At 35.8% G+C, this 13,308-nt stretch overlaps 1 protein-coding gene across 4 annotated transcripts in view; it reads left to right on the top strand.

The window, feature by feature from the left end:
• ERBB4 (erb-b2 receptor tyrosine kinase 4) overlaps nt 1-13,308 on the top strand; it is a 1,231,440-nt gene that overhangs the window by 1,186,851 nt on the left and 31,281 nt on the right. The gene's annotated exons all lie outside the window — the stretch shown is intronic.

Below are 13,308 nucleotides of genomic sequence, written 5' to 3' on the forward strand. Positions count from 1 at the left end.
CAACAAAAGATATGCCAAACTTGCCACATATAGTTAATTTTGAAAGGCAAGCATGGGCAATACAACATGAACTCTAAAATATCTTCAAGATTTCAAAAGGAGAAAAAATTTTTTTTTTGGTCTTAAATTTAGTTAAAACAAATTTCAATTTTCGAAAATCTATCACCAATTCAAACTAATAAATCTGTATGTGTTTATAAATAAATGAAAATTCTTCCCAAGATAGGCTTTCTTCTTTTTTCTTAATAAGATAATGTGACTTATTGGTCAAGAGACAATACAAGTACAGCTCTTTCTTTAGTGGACGTTAAATATTTTCTGTGAGGTCGAAGTAGAAACAGAACACTGTGCAACCCTTTGGACTAAATCAATCATCTTGGTAGGGCTTCTGAATCATTTCTAAGATGCAGATTTAAATTTTGAAAGAAGCATCTGAACATAATTTCCATTTCATGTTAAATATTAAGTCCACTCTATGTGAATAGCATTTTTTTCTCTGAAAACTATAAGTCCACGAATTCATTCATTTATTTTTTGATATTGGTTCATCACTCCTTCAAAATTTATTGAATACCTCTGCATTACTAGACGATTGAAATTCAAAAAGTTTGACATAGTTACTACTTTCAAGATATACCAACTTTGACAAAAGTCACAAAGATATAGAGACAGAATGCAACATGATTGTGTTATAATCAAGTGTTCATTGGCCATTATGGAGCATAGAGAAGCCTGTGATAAGTTTCTTCAATTGAAAAGACATACACACAATGCTTACTTTTTTTCTAGAAAGCAATTCTTTTCTTTTGATCTCCTCCTCCCTCTAAGAATATTGTCATAGCTTGTGGAACAAGCAGCATCCTATTTGTCTTGACCATAAGCATAAACTCATTCCAGTATTCTTGCCTGGGAAATCCCATGGACAGACGAGACTGGAGGGCCACAGTCCATGGGGATGCAAGAGTTGGACGCAACTTAGTGACCAAACACCCACCACAGTAAGCATAAAAACTTTCAACTTGCTGCTCATTCTCCAAAACAAAGTCATTTACTTTATTTCAAACTGATAGCAGTAATAAACCTCGTGCTTACTATATGTCAACATATACATGTTTACTCTTAATCCTTAGAACAAGCCCCATGAGGTTCTAATATCATTATCTCTGTCTTAAATATGAAGAAACTTGTCACAGATTTGAGGACTTGATGGATGTCACCCAATCAGTACAAGTTCAGGATCCTAATGTGTACAGTCTCTCTGTGCTATTCATACAATTGCTTCAAAGTGATTGGAACATGTTCTCTTCAATACAGTTGTTTCTCTTGGCATCAACCTCAACCTCTGAGTTACATATTGTTTGGAAAGCTCCCTGGGTATTTTCTTATAACATCCATCTCCCAACCTGCCCCATACCTTTTCTCCCCTCCATCCTCATAAGGTCTGTTATCAGTTCAGTTCAGTCACTCAGTCGTGTCCGACTCTTTGTGACCTCATGAATCAGAGCACGCCAGGCCTCCTGTCCATCACCAACTTCCAGAGTTCACTCAAACTCATGTCCATCGAGTCGGTGATGCCATCTAGCCATCTCATCCTCTGTCGTCCCCTTCTCCTCCTGCCCCCAATCCCTCCCAGTATCAGGGTCTTTTCCAATTAGTCAATTCTTCACATGAGGTGACCAAAGTATTGGAGTTTCAACTTCAGCATCAGTCCTTCTAATGAACACCCAGGACTGATCTTCTTTAGGATGGACTGGTTGGATCTCCTTGCAGTCCAAGGGACTCTCAAGAGTCTTCTCCAATACTACAGCTCAAAAGCATCAATTCTTCAGCATTCAGCTTTCTTCACAGTCCAATATCACATCCATACATGACCACAGGAAAAACCATAGCCTTGACTAGACAGACCTTTGTTGGCAAAGTAATGTCTCTGCTTTTGAATATGCTGTCTAGGTTGGTCATAACTTTCCTTCCAAGGAGTAAGCATCTTTGAATTTCATGGCTGCAATCACCATCTGCAGTGATTTTGGAGCCAAATAAACAAAGTCTGACACTGTTTCCACTGTTTCCCCATCTATTTGCCATGAAGTGATGGGACCAGATGCCATGATCTTCGTTTTCTGAATGTTGAGCTTTAAGCCAACTTTTTCACTCTCATCTTTCAAGGGGCTTTTTAGTTCCCTCTTCACTTTCTGCCATAAGGGTGGTGTCATCTGCATATCTGAGGTTATTGAGATTTCTCCTGGCAATCTTGATTCCAGCTTGTGCTTCTTCCAGCCCAGCATTTCTCATGATGTACTCTGCATAGAAGTTAAATAAATAGGGTGACAATATACAGCCTTGACATACTCCTTTTCCTATTTGGAACTAGTCTGTTGTTCCATGTCCAGTTCTAACTGTTGCTTCCTGACCTGCATATAGGTTTCTCAAGAGGCAGGTCAGGTGGTTTGGTATTCCCATCTCTTTCAGAATTTTCCACAGTTTATTGTGATCCACACAGTTATTGTGATCCACACAGTCAAAGGCTTTGGCATAGTCAATAAAGCAGAAATAGATGTTTTTCTGGAATTCTCTTGCTTTTTTGATGATCCAGTGGATGTTGGCAATTTGATCTCTGGTTCCTCTGCCTTTTCTAAAACCATCTTGAGCATCTGGAAGTTCACGGTTCATGTATTGCTGAAGCCTGGCTTGGAGAATTTTGAGCATTACTTTACTAGTGTGAAAGATGAGTGCAATTGTGCAGTAGTTTGAGCATTCTTTGGCATTGCCTTTCTTTGGGATTGGAATGAAAACTGACCTTTTCCAGTCCTGTGGCCACTGGTGAGTTTTCCAAATTTGCTGGCATATTGAGTGCAGCACTTTCACAGCATCATCTTTCAGGATTTGAAATAGCTCAACTGGAATTCCATCACCTCCACTAGCTTTGTTTTTAGTGATGCTTTCTAATAGAAAGAGGCAAAAATAAAGACCTTAAGTATTTTTTCCTTTATATGAAAATATGTCTGTAACTCAGTAGACAGGAGACAGAACTAAAAAGTTTAAGATTAAATCAACTGATCAGATCAGATCAGTCGCTCAGTGGTGTCCAACTTTTGCAACCCCATGAATCGCAGCACGCCAGGCCTCCCTGTCCATCACCAACTCCCGGAGTTCACTGAGACTCACGTCCATCAAGTCAGTGATGCCATCCAGCCATCTCATCCTCTGTCGTCCCCTTCTCCTCCTGCCCCCAATCCGTCCCAGCATCAGAGTCTTTTCCAATGAGTCAACTGAATATCAGTATTTTGTTCATGTCAAGGAGCAATATCTTTGGGACTTTCTTGGTGGTCCAGTGGCTAAGATCTGCATTCCCAATGTAGGGGGCCTAGGTTCAATCTCTGATCAGGAAGTTGGATAACACATGCTACAACTAAGAGTTCAGTGCCACCAAATAAATAAAACATTTCTTTAAAAGAAGGAGCAACATCTTTAATGTATATAAAGGAGGCACTTTTTTTCCACTGTACACTTAACAAAATGGTCAGATCATAATTGACATTTGTAATTTTACATGACAAATTCGTTACTTTTATTGAAACAGGGAAATTTCAAGAAAATAGTTTTCCTTCATTAACATGATATGTTATAAAGGCCAAGGGCTTGAATCTTTCTTTTTATAATGATTATTGAATTCCAGCTTTCTGTTTATTTCTATTTACACTCAATGCAAGGAATTCATAATGAAGGTTTGAGTTAACTTAATGGAATTAGTAAAACAAAGTGAAAACCACATGAGAAATTATTTGGCCTTTAGTCACCATTTCTTATTCCACATTATTATTTAAACAATGTTATCTGTATACTTCTTTTTCATGTATAATACTTTTTCATGTCTTTGTTAAAAGAATTGTTTTTAAGTATCATTTTATTTTTAGGCCTTAGAAAGCCTCATTATTCATCTATATTTTTCTATTTTTTCAGTGGTAATTTCAAACATGTGAAAATACCATTTTTCCCCTTCTTTCCTATAAAGCTAGTCTTATTTTATCATTAAAAAGTAAATTCAATTTTAGGTTCTGTGGCCACCTTACATGGTAAGGGAACATTTTAAGGTGAATTTTAATCAAAGGTTCTTTTGAGCATGTTTGTTGGACTTTGAAACCAAAAAGTAATCCAGTTTTTAAATATAGACTCCCTGCTCACTAGCTGAGAGGCTTAAAGTTCTGAATATCTTGACAACTTTGCTTCTTCATTCGTAAAATAAGCACAATACTATTTACATGATTGTTAGGCAGTTTAAAAAATTGCAGCATATCTGAAGTGCTAGGCAAATACTTATTACATTCTTTTAGAATCACACAAATCTTATTTTTAGTTGTTTCCTTGTCAATATAATAAACTATTACATTCTTTTATAAAATTCTCTACACATTATCTATGAAAAACCCATTGATACAATCACTGCTTGACAAGCAAATTACTTCAGATTATTTCAGGTTCTTATAGCAAATAAGTTATGAAAGTTATTTTTATTATGCTTTTCATTATTTCAAATTCTATATATATTTTGATAAATTATAATCTTAAAATGATGCATCAGCTAAAAACACAGTGTTGATATTTATCCAGCAAGGTGATAGATATAAAGGCAAATAATGCTAGAAAATATTCAGCTAATTTATATTTTTGTTATTGTTGTTAGCTATTCTCTTAATATTATCTCAAAGACTTTAATCAAAATAATATACCCAAAACACTTACTTTAGCATGAGGTAAACTTCTGCGAACTTAAGGTCTCTGTATCTATAAAATGGGGACAAAAAAATTCCTCACAGAATATTGTGAAGATTGACTTTTTAATATATCTAAGCATATGGTCCATTGATGGACTGCAGAAGGTGCTCAATCAAGTTGAAGTAAATGGAAACCAACTATTTGTTCAGAGCTTATTATGTAGCAAGGGAGTCTGCCACTGTCATTTGTGTTTTGGGAGAGATATTGGTTTCTCAGGTGGAGCTAGTGGTAAAGAACCTGCCTCCCAATGCAGGAGACATAAGAGATGCAGATTCTATCCCTGGGTCCCGAAGTTCCCTGGAGGAGGGCATGGCAACCCACTCCAGTATTCTTGCCTGGAGAATCCCATGGACAGGGGAGCCTGGCAAGCTACATACAGCCCACAGTGTCTAAAAGAGTCAGACATGAATGAAGTGACTTAGCATGCACACAAGGACAGAATGGGAAACCTTTATCAGTTCAGTTCAGTTGCTCAGTCGTGTCCAACTCTTTGTGACCCGATGGACTGAAGCATGCCCAGGTTTCCCTGTCCATCACCAACTCCCAGAGTTTACTCAAACTCATGTCCATTGAGTCGGTGATGCCATCCAGCCACCTCATCTTCTGTCGTCCCCTTCTCCTTCTGTTCCCAATCCCTCCCAGCATCAGGGTCTTTTCCAATGAGTCAATTCTTTGCATAAGGTGACCAAAGTATTGGAACTTCAGCTTCAGCATTAGTCCTTCCAATGAACACCCAGGACTGATTTCCTTTAGGATGGACTGCAGTCCAAGGGACTCTCAAGAGTCTTCTCCAACACCACAGTTCAAAAGCATCAATTCTTCTGCCCTCAGCTTTCTTTATAGTCCAACTCTCACATCCATACATGACTACTGGAAAAACCATAGCTTTGACTATATAGACCTTTGTTTGTAAAGTAATGTCTCTGCTTTTTGATATGCTGTCTAGTTTTGTCATAGGTTTTCTTCCAAGGAAAACTTGGAAGAAAAGTTTGTCATAGCTTTTCTTCCAAAGGGGAAACCTCTATAGTGGAGACAAAGGAAGGCTTCAGGTATGCCCTGATTGAAGGCTATTGGCTTGGGGAATCAATAAAAAGGCTAATGAAAAGCAGGGCATCCTGTGGAGTTGGGTGCATATTTGGCTTTCTCTGGTTGGCTCTAAATTGAAAATGGGGGCAAAAATTAGAGAAGCTGCTAGTTATTAATCAAATCCTGGTCGCTTAGGGCCAATTATTAACAGAAGTTATTACTTAGCTTCCTGGATTGTGACTAAAGATAACAATCAAACTTCCTGAAAAAGTCTGATTCATAGTTGACTGTCTTCCTGAGCTATTTATTCTAGCTATGGTTTCCTGGGCATGTTGCTGTAGGTATGAATTAGACTGCTGGGTTCATATATGATCCTGCCATTATCTGTTTATATATTCACTCTATCAAGAGGTTTTAGGTTCCCTTATTCCTTTCTTTTCTCTTGATATATGTATTTAAATGCATAGTGCCTTATATTTTAAATTCAATATTCAATATGATTTTGGACTTTCTGCACAAATTTTTTTCTGTTTACATGGACAAGTTTTGTCTCTTTCTTTTGAGTTACCTAGATTTATGTTGTTTAGTATCATGAGTTGTACATTTAATGGAACAGCAGTGAAGAAGAGTGACTAGTAAATTGACGATGCTGCTAAAGATATTTTAGTTTTAGTGATACTAGTTCAATTTAATGTAAAAACTTCAGTGTATTTTTATAGAGAAGGATATATTTCAATTGTTGCAGGATCATTCAGTCATTTGTGGTGAATAGTTTTAAAAATTAAGTGTCCCGTCTCTTTCAAAACACATCAGTTAACACATCAAGTATCCAGGTCAGGGGAAGATAGAGAAATTGTAGCTACTCCACATTGGTACATCAGGTGATCCATAATAGATCTAGCATCACAATTTAGTTTTCTCACTTCTTTCCAATCAACAGATTTGCATTTTTCCTCCTTTGTTTTCCCTTTTACTTCCAGGATGGGTATATAAATGAATTGTAAAACTGGAAAAAAGTATAGGCAGGAAAAGTGAAGGATGATGAAAGATAAAGGGGTTTGGTATTTCACAAATTTGATCAGCTTCTAAATAATTGAATATGGACTGAATATTGACTGCTCAGAAAATATAATTCTATAAACTTTATTTTGTACCTCTGTCACTTTACTATCAGTTAAGATTTCATATCTTTGATGAAGATATTTTAGCAAGGTTTCCACATGCATTGTAATTATCTGTGAGATTTTAACTAATCCATCAGAAAAGAGAGAAAGAAAAGAAGGAAGGAAGAAAGATAATGAAATATAAGAAATCTCCGGCCTTCCCTGGGGGATTTTTGATACTGTGCTATGTATGCTTCCTAATGATGTATAAGCTAGTAGAAACTAAAGCAAGATGAGAATGCAGAAAAAGTAATGTCATTTAAACTACAAGAGTTTCAATTGAATTTTTCTTTACAATTTAGGAAATCAGAACTTTGACTTTAATAGTAATATCAACTGAAACTTACTGAGTTCTTACTATAACCCAATTACTATAGTACTAACTACACTTAGTAGTGTTTTAAATTAAATATTTCACAAAGCTCTATGAGGTAGGTAATAATATATATCCCGTTTTTGGAGCTAAGGAAATTAAAATATGGAGCAGTTAGATAATTTACCAATGATAAGAGTCAAAGCTATAATTAATTAAGTTTAGCTTCCAATAGTCCCACTTAGGATCCATATTCCTAAAATAACAGAGGGGCTTGGGGAAGGAGGTTCCTCAATTCAAGTTGCTACTGAACTTCTTACAACTTATGGAACTAACACTTTTCATTTCCTTAATGGTAATTGGATAAAAGAAACTAAGTTGGATGTCAGGAATCTCACATTCTAGAACTCTGACACTTCAGCCTCGGTCATATTATTTAATCAGATTCAGTTTCTTTACTTCAGTGATGAGAAGATTGAACTGAATCACATATAAACACTTTCTAGTTTTAAAGCTATCTTTCCACTGGATGGCTTTTCAAAATAATCATTTATTTTATGTAATTATGTTATATTTTCTTCTAGAAAATGTTTAATTGAAAAATGCCCCAAAACATTTTGGGTTACATCTATACACCACTTTTTTTTTTTTTTTTTTCTTATGTGATTGATTATAGAAGAGAAAAACCTAAGGACACAAGTTAAGGAAGCATCTCATAGCTAAATGATGTAGTGGGAGAATTTTGTGATGATACAACAAGGTTACTCTGGTTGCAATTTACCAAGGATCAATATCAATTCTAACAACAGCTGCTACTTGATGATAAATGATTGTAGTCTCAGGATATTGCTTTTACATTTCTTCCAAAATTATGTCAAGGATTCCTGCACAGTATCTTTGATATGATATTTGGGTGTTTTGTTTTTTTTTTTAATTTTATCTATCAAGGCAGGAGAAAAAGCTATTCTTACTAGGATAATCCATATCACTGGTATTTTTTGCCCCAAAGTGTTACCTAAGTAGTAATCTTTTAGCTTGTTAGGTTATTATAATGAAAGAGCAAATGAATTAATATAGTGAATGTTTATCTTGGGCCAGACACTGTGTTGGGCAAGAGAGTACAGAGGTAAAAGCAACCTTGTTCCTTCAAAAAATTAATATTCTAGTTGAGGAAATAATGTACTGAGGGCAATATGCCTGGTATCGTAGGAAAAAGACCAAATCAGCTTAAGAGGCTATAGAAAGTCATTTGTGGCTGTATTTGAATCTAGCTTGGAGTAGAAGTGGAGTTTTGATAGGTTGGGACTGAAATGGATCAGAAGAAAGCAAAAGTCAAAACTAAACAGAAACTCTGACATGAACAAAGACGTGATGATGTATTTTTAAGTATACTTTAAAAAAATCCTCATTTTTGTAATAGTTCTATACAAACTCTTTGCCACCCCATGGATTGCAGCCCTCAGGCTCCTCTGTCCATGGGATTCTCCAGGCAAAAATACTGGAGTGGGTAGCTATTCTCTTCTCCAGGGTATCTTCCCTACCCCAGGGATCAAGCCTAGGTCTCCTGCATTGCAGGTGGATTTTTTACTGTCTGAGCCACCAGGGAAGCTCTTTTCCATACTATACATGCTTAATAGCTCTGTTATCAGAGGAGATCTGATGGACCTTCACTCAGTTTTCCTATTTTTTATCAATGTTATGAAGGCTTGAGACATGGTTGTGAAATTCTCTTGCTTTTCATTAAAACTATGCAATTCAAAACCAAATCCTTTCTGGTCTTCCTGAAAAACAGCTCTCAAATTCCTGCCAGTATTCTAATTCAGGCCTTCATCACTTCAAAGGAATTACTAAAAAATCATTCAAACTAATATCTACATTTTTTTAAATTTTTGCAGATGGGCTGTTTTTATATATAGGGTTTAATGAATGGAAGACAGTATTGTGAATATGTCAAACACTTGATCATTTACTAGCATTAATTCCTTTCACTTTATTTTGTCCTCATCTATTGAGAATATGCCTTTTATTTTCAGCAATGGGATAAACTTGAATGATATATGTTATATTAGATTTCTCTTTATATGATATATAGTCCTATTGTCACTAACAGTAGAAGGAATTTTGAACATTCATCCTAGGAAATGCCTTGGCCATTCCAGTTGACCAGTCACTGCAATTTATTTTCCACTACTCTCTAGCTCACACATACAAAATTGCCCAGAGCTGCAAGCATTATCCCTGTCTTGATCTCTTTCAGTATATAGATCATATTGGTGTTTTCTGTTTTAGTTTGGAAGTGTGGGTGGATAGTTGCTATATTTTAACAAAGAACTATTTTTCCTTATGCATTATAGATTTGTTTATTTGCTTTTTTCCCCCTAAATAAGAGCATATAATCAAATTACATTTGTTTAAACTTCTAAGTTCTTGGAAATTATATGGATATTAAAATTAATTCTGATCTCTCTGGTTTGTCACTAATATGAGAGTATCTCTCAATCTCTCAAATGATTAATTTATCATCAAAGTAACAATGTCTTTTTGTGCAATGTCTTCTCTACCAGTGACTTTCTTAAAATCTGGCTATATTATTTCAGTTATACTACTGTTTGTAAGCTTTACTTTTCTTTAACAAAATATTTTTTTTCATTAGTATTACTCTTTTATTTCTCCTTGATTCTCAAAAGATTTTCTTAGAATTTAGGTCACAGCATCATGTTAGACTTAATGATGTCTTTTATAATACCAGCTCTGCATTCTTCATATAACCCTATATTTATGAATTACACACAAAAATTAATTACTCTTCAATTTCTTAAGTAAGAAAGAAAATTTTTAGTCTTCTTTCTCAAATCTCCAGGTATCATAGATATCTCTTCTAGCAGATTTGGACTTGAGGTACCACCTCCTTGTTATAGTATCTTATTATTTCCTCCATAGTTGTTTATTGTTTAGAGAATCTGCTCTTTCTGTTGGCAAATGAAAGATTTAAAACTAAATACTAATGCCTATGAATGCATGTTTGCAGATGTAATAGAGGTGGTATATTTACTAGAGCATGGTAAATCAGAGTAACCTCTGCTCCCCGACCCCAGATGAAATGACAAGAAGTTATATAGAGCTTTCCAGACTCAAAGCTGAGGGAGGAGAGGAGGTTGGCAGTAAATTAAAAAAAAAAAATTAAAATACAATATGTTATTCCCTGTACATAAAACTCCATGGTTCCACTTACATAGAGACCCCTGATTATTCTTACCACACCAACAATATAATCTTCTTCCCTCTCATTTTCCATTTTTCCTTCCTTCTTTCCCTTTGTATTTATGTCCTTCTCTAGTCACTTGTTTCAACTAATTTTCTCTGAATAAAAATATATCCAAATATGGTCCAAGTATATCAATGAACTCAGTAATTTGTATCACTGAGCTGCCCCATTGTAATATGAGGTGACATGTAAGTAATTATATATTCATAGAGTGCCAGAGATGGGATCTTAAAGGCCCTCTGGTACAAGCACTGTCATCTACAGTGAAGTCACTCAGTTGTGTCCCACTCTTTGCAACCACATGGACGGTAGCCTACCAGGCTCTTCCATCCATGGGATTTTCCAGGCAAGAATACTGGAGTGGGTTGCCATTTCCTTCTCCAGGAGATCTTCCCGACTCAGGGATTGAACCCGGGTCTCCCGCATTGTGGGCAGATACTTTACCATCTGAGCCACCTTGGAAGTCTACATGTGTAAACTGATACTAGAAAAGATAAAATCCAGAACTTTGTGTCCTTTGCTGTTAAAGGAAAGGTGAGAAACCATTCTCCGATCTCTTACTTCTAACATTTAATCCTTTATTGTTTCTATCTACTTTTTTTACTGGTCAAAACATGGATATCTTGATGTTGACTTCAAGTCTAATGAGATTTAGCATCGATTGGTTTAAAAATGTTCCTGCTGGGAGTGCAGTGAGAGGCCAGAGAGCCTGCTGCTGTTTGCCTCCTCTGTTTATTCTCCTGTGAGACTCCCTGTAATCAAGACTTAATGGTTTAGGAGGATCAAATGGAACTGATAAAGCCAAAATACAAAATCTTAGAGCACAAAGGGAGCACAGTGTCTGTGTTGAGACTCAGTAATTACATGCTTGAAGATAAAATGATCCTTGCAAGTTTCATAAAACTTTCAAAATTTTCAAACACTAATTTAAATATAGTTACCACTTATTGATCACAGATTTGTGTGTTATGTTCGGCTCTGAGCTTCTGAGCTTTTACGTTTGTTACCTTAATCTTCATAGGGAGAGGGTGGGATGATTTGGGAGAATGGCATTGAAACATGTATAATATCATATATGAAATGAATTGCCAGTCCAGGTTCAATGCATGATACTGGATGCTTGGGGCTGGTGCACTGAGATGACCCAGAGGAATGGTACAGGGAGAGAGGTGGGAGGGGGTTCAGGATGGTGGATTCATGTTGATGTATGGCAAAACCAATACAATATTGTAAAGTAATTAGCCTCCAATTAAAATAAATCAATTTATATTAAAAATAAAAAAATAAATTTACACTAACAGGAAAAAAAAAAAAAAAGACTAAGCAGAATTTACCATTTGAATTCTACAGAGGAGAAACAAACACAGAGACATAGAAGCCTCTTTTTACTGAGGCTTCCACCTTATATGGTAAAAAGTAAGATTTGAACACAGAGGTGTGTCATTTATAGTCTAAGTGTTTAACGCCCACCTTTCATTTGTTAAAATAGCATGGAAAATCAATATATCATCTCCAAAAAATAACAACATATAAATAAAAGCCTAATAACTATTCAAACTGCTAAAAGCAGTACATATTTATTTAATTTTTTAAATATTTAGGACAATCTTTATGAAACCTTTTTTACCCTAGCCTACGAAGTCATATTTTGAAAAGTACTCACACCTTTTCTTGAACTCTTTGAGGATGCAAAGTCCACTACAAGCAATATGTTATAAAAACAGAGTCCCTTTCATTCTTGGCATACTCACAAATTAAATGATAGCTTATAAAGTTTACAAAGGACTTTGATATAGGTGGGGTTTTATTTTCACACCATAATCCCAGAGACACAGTATTTGAAATCCCTGACTTGATAACTTGGTGAAGACTTGTTAACTCAAGACCCAAACCAGTACCAGGCCAAACCAGTATCTGACTCCAAACTGAGTGACTCGACTATTAAATAGTGGTTCATCTGAAAGCACGTGTTGTTGGCATCACTGTTTGTTGCCTCTTCTCAGTACTGTACTTGGACACTGCCAAACAGACCCTTCTGTGACATGGAGACAAAGGACCATAGCAACATGGCTTGTTGAAGGCGAAACTAATGTTAAAGAACATTTCCGTGATCTTTATGAAATTATTTTACAGAAGCAATTATCAGATACCTTAAAAAGCCTTTTTAAATAAACAAAAGAGCTTCTTCCCTGCTTTGTTCAAAAGTGCTAAGGAAAAAACTCAGAACAAGAAAGGGAAACAAAGAGGAGGGAGGGGCCCCTTAGAGATTTAGATATGGAATGTTAATGAATGTGTTATCTAAATCACTTAGATGGTTATGTTTTAGTATTATTGCCACAAGATTCCTAGCTCCACTTTACATTATGGGAAACATCTCATCAAGAAGTCTATTCTTTACTGTAGGAGACCTGGAGAGCACAATTGTGAGTTTCTTTACCCTTTACACAATAGAATTGGGAGATTATCATCAACTTTCTATTCATATTTTGTGGAGGTTATCTAATTTATGTGTGTATATATTTATTTATTTATTTATTCTGACAAATCTTTGTCTGCCAAAGCTCCCTGTTCAAGCCAGATTGCTCTGATGATTTCTCCTGCAAAGGTTTGAGAGAGAAATGTTCTATTTCTTTGTCAATAAAGATTGATGGCATTTTGAGAGGTGCAGAATATCCTTTGATTGCTCCATGAAACAGACTGGAAAAGATGTTCGTGGGTAGTGGGGGGTGGGCTCACTCATCAGCTTTCCTTTGTGCAATTGCTGCAGTTGC

This window comes from Bos mutus, chromosome 2, assembly GCF_027580195.1.
Source record: "Bos mutus isolate GX-2022 chromosome 2, NWIPB_WYAK_1.1, whole genome shotgun sequence".
Taxonomy (NCBI): Eukaryota; Metazoa; Chordata; class Mammalia; order Artiodactyla; family Bovidae; genus Bos; species Bos mutus.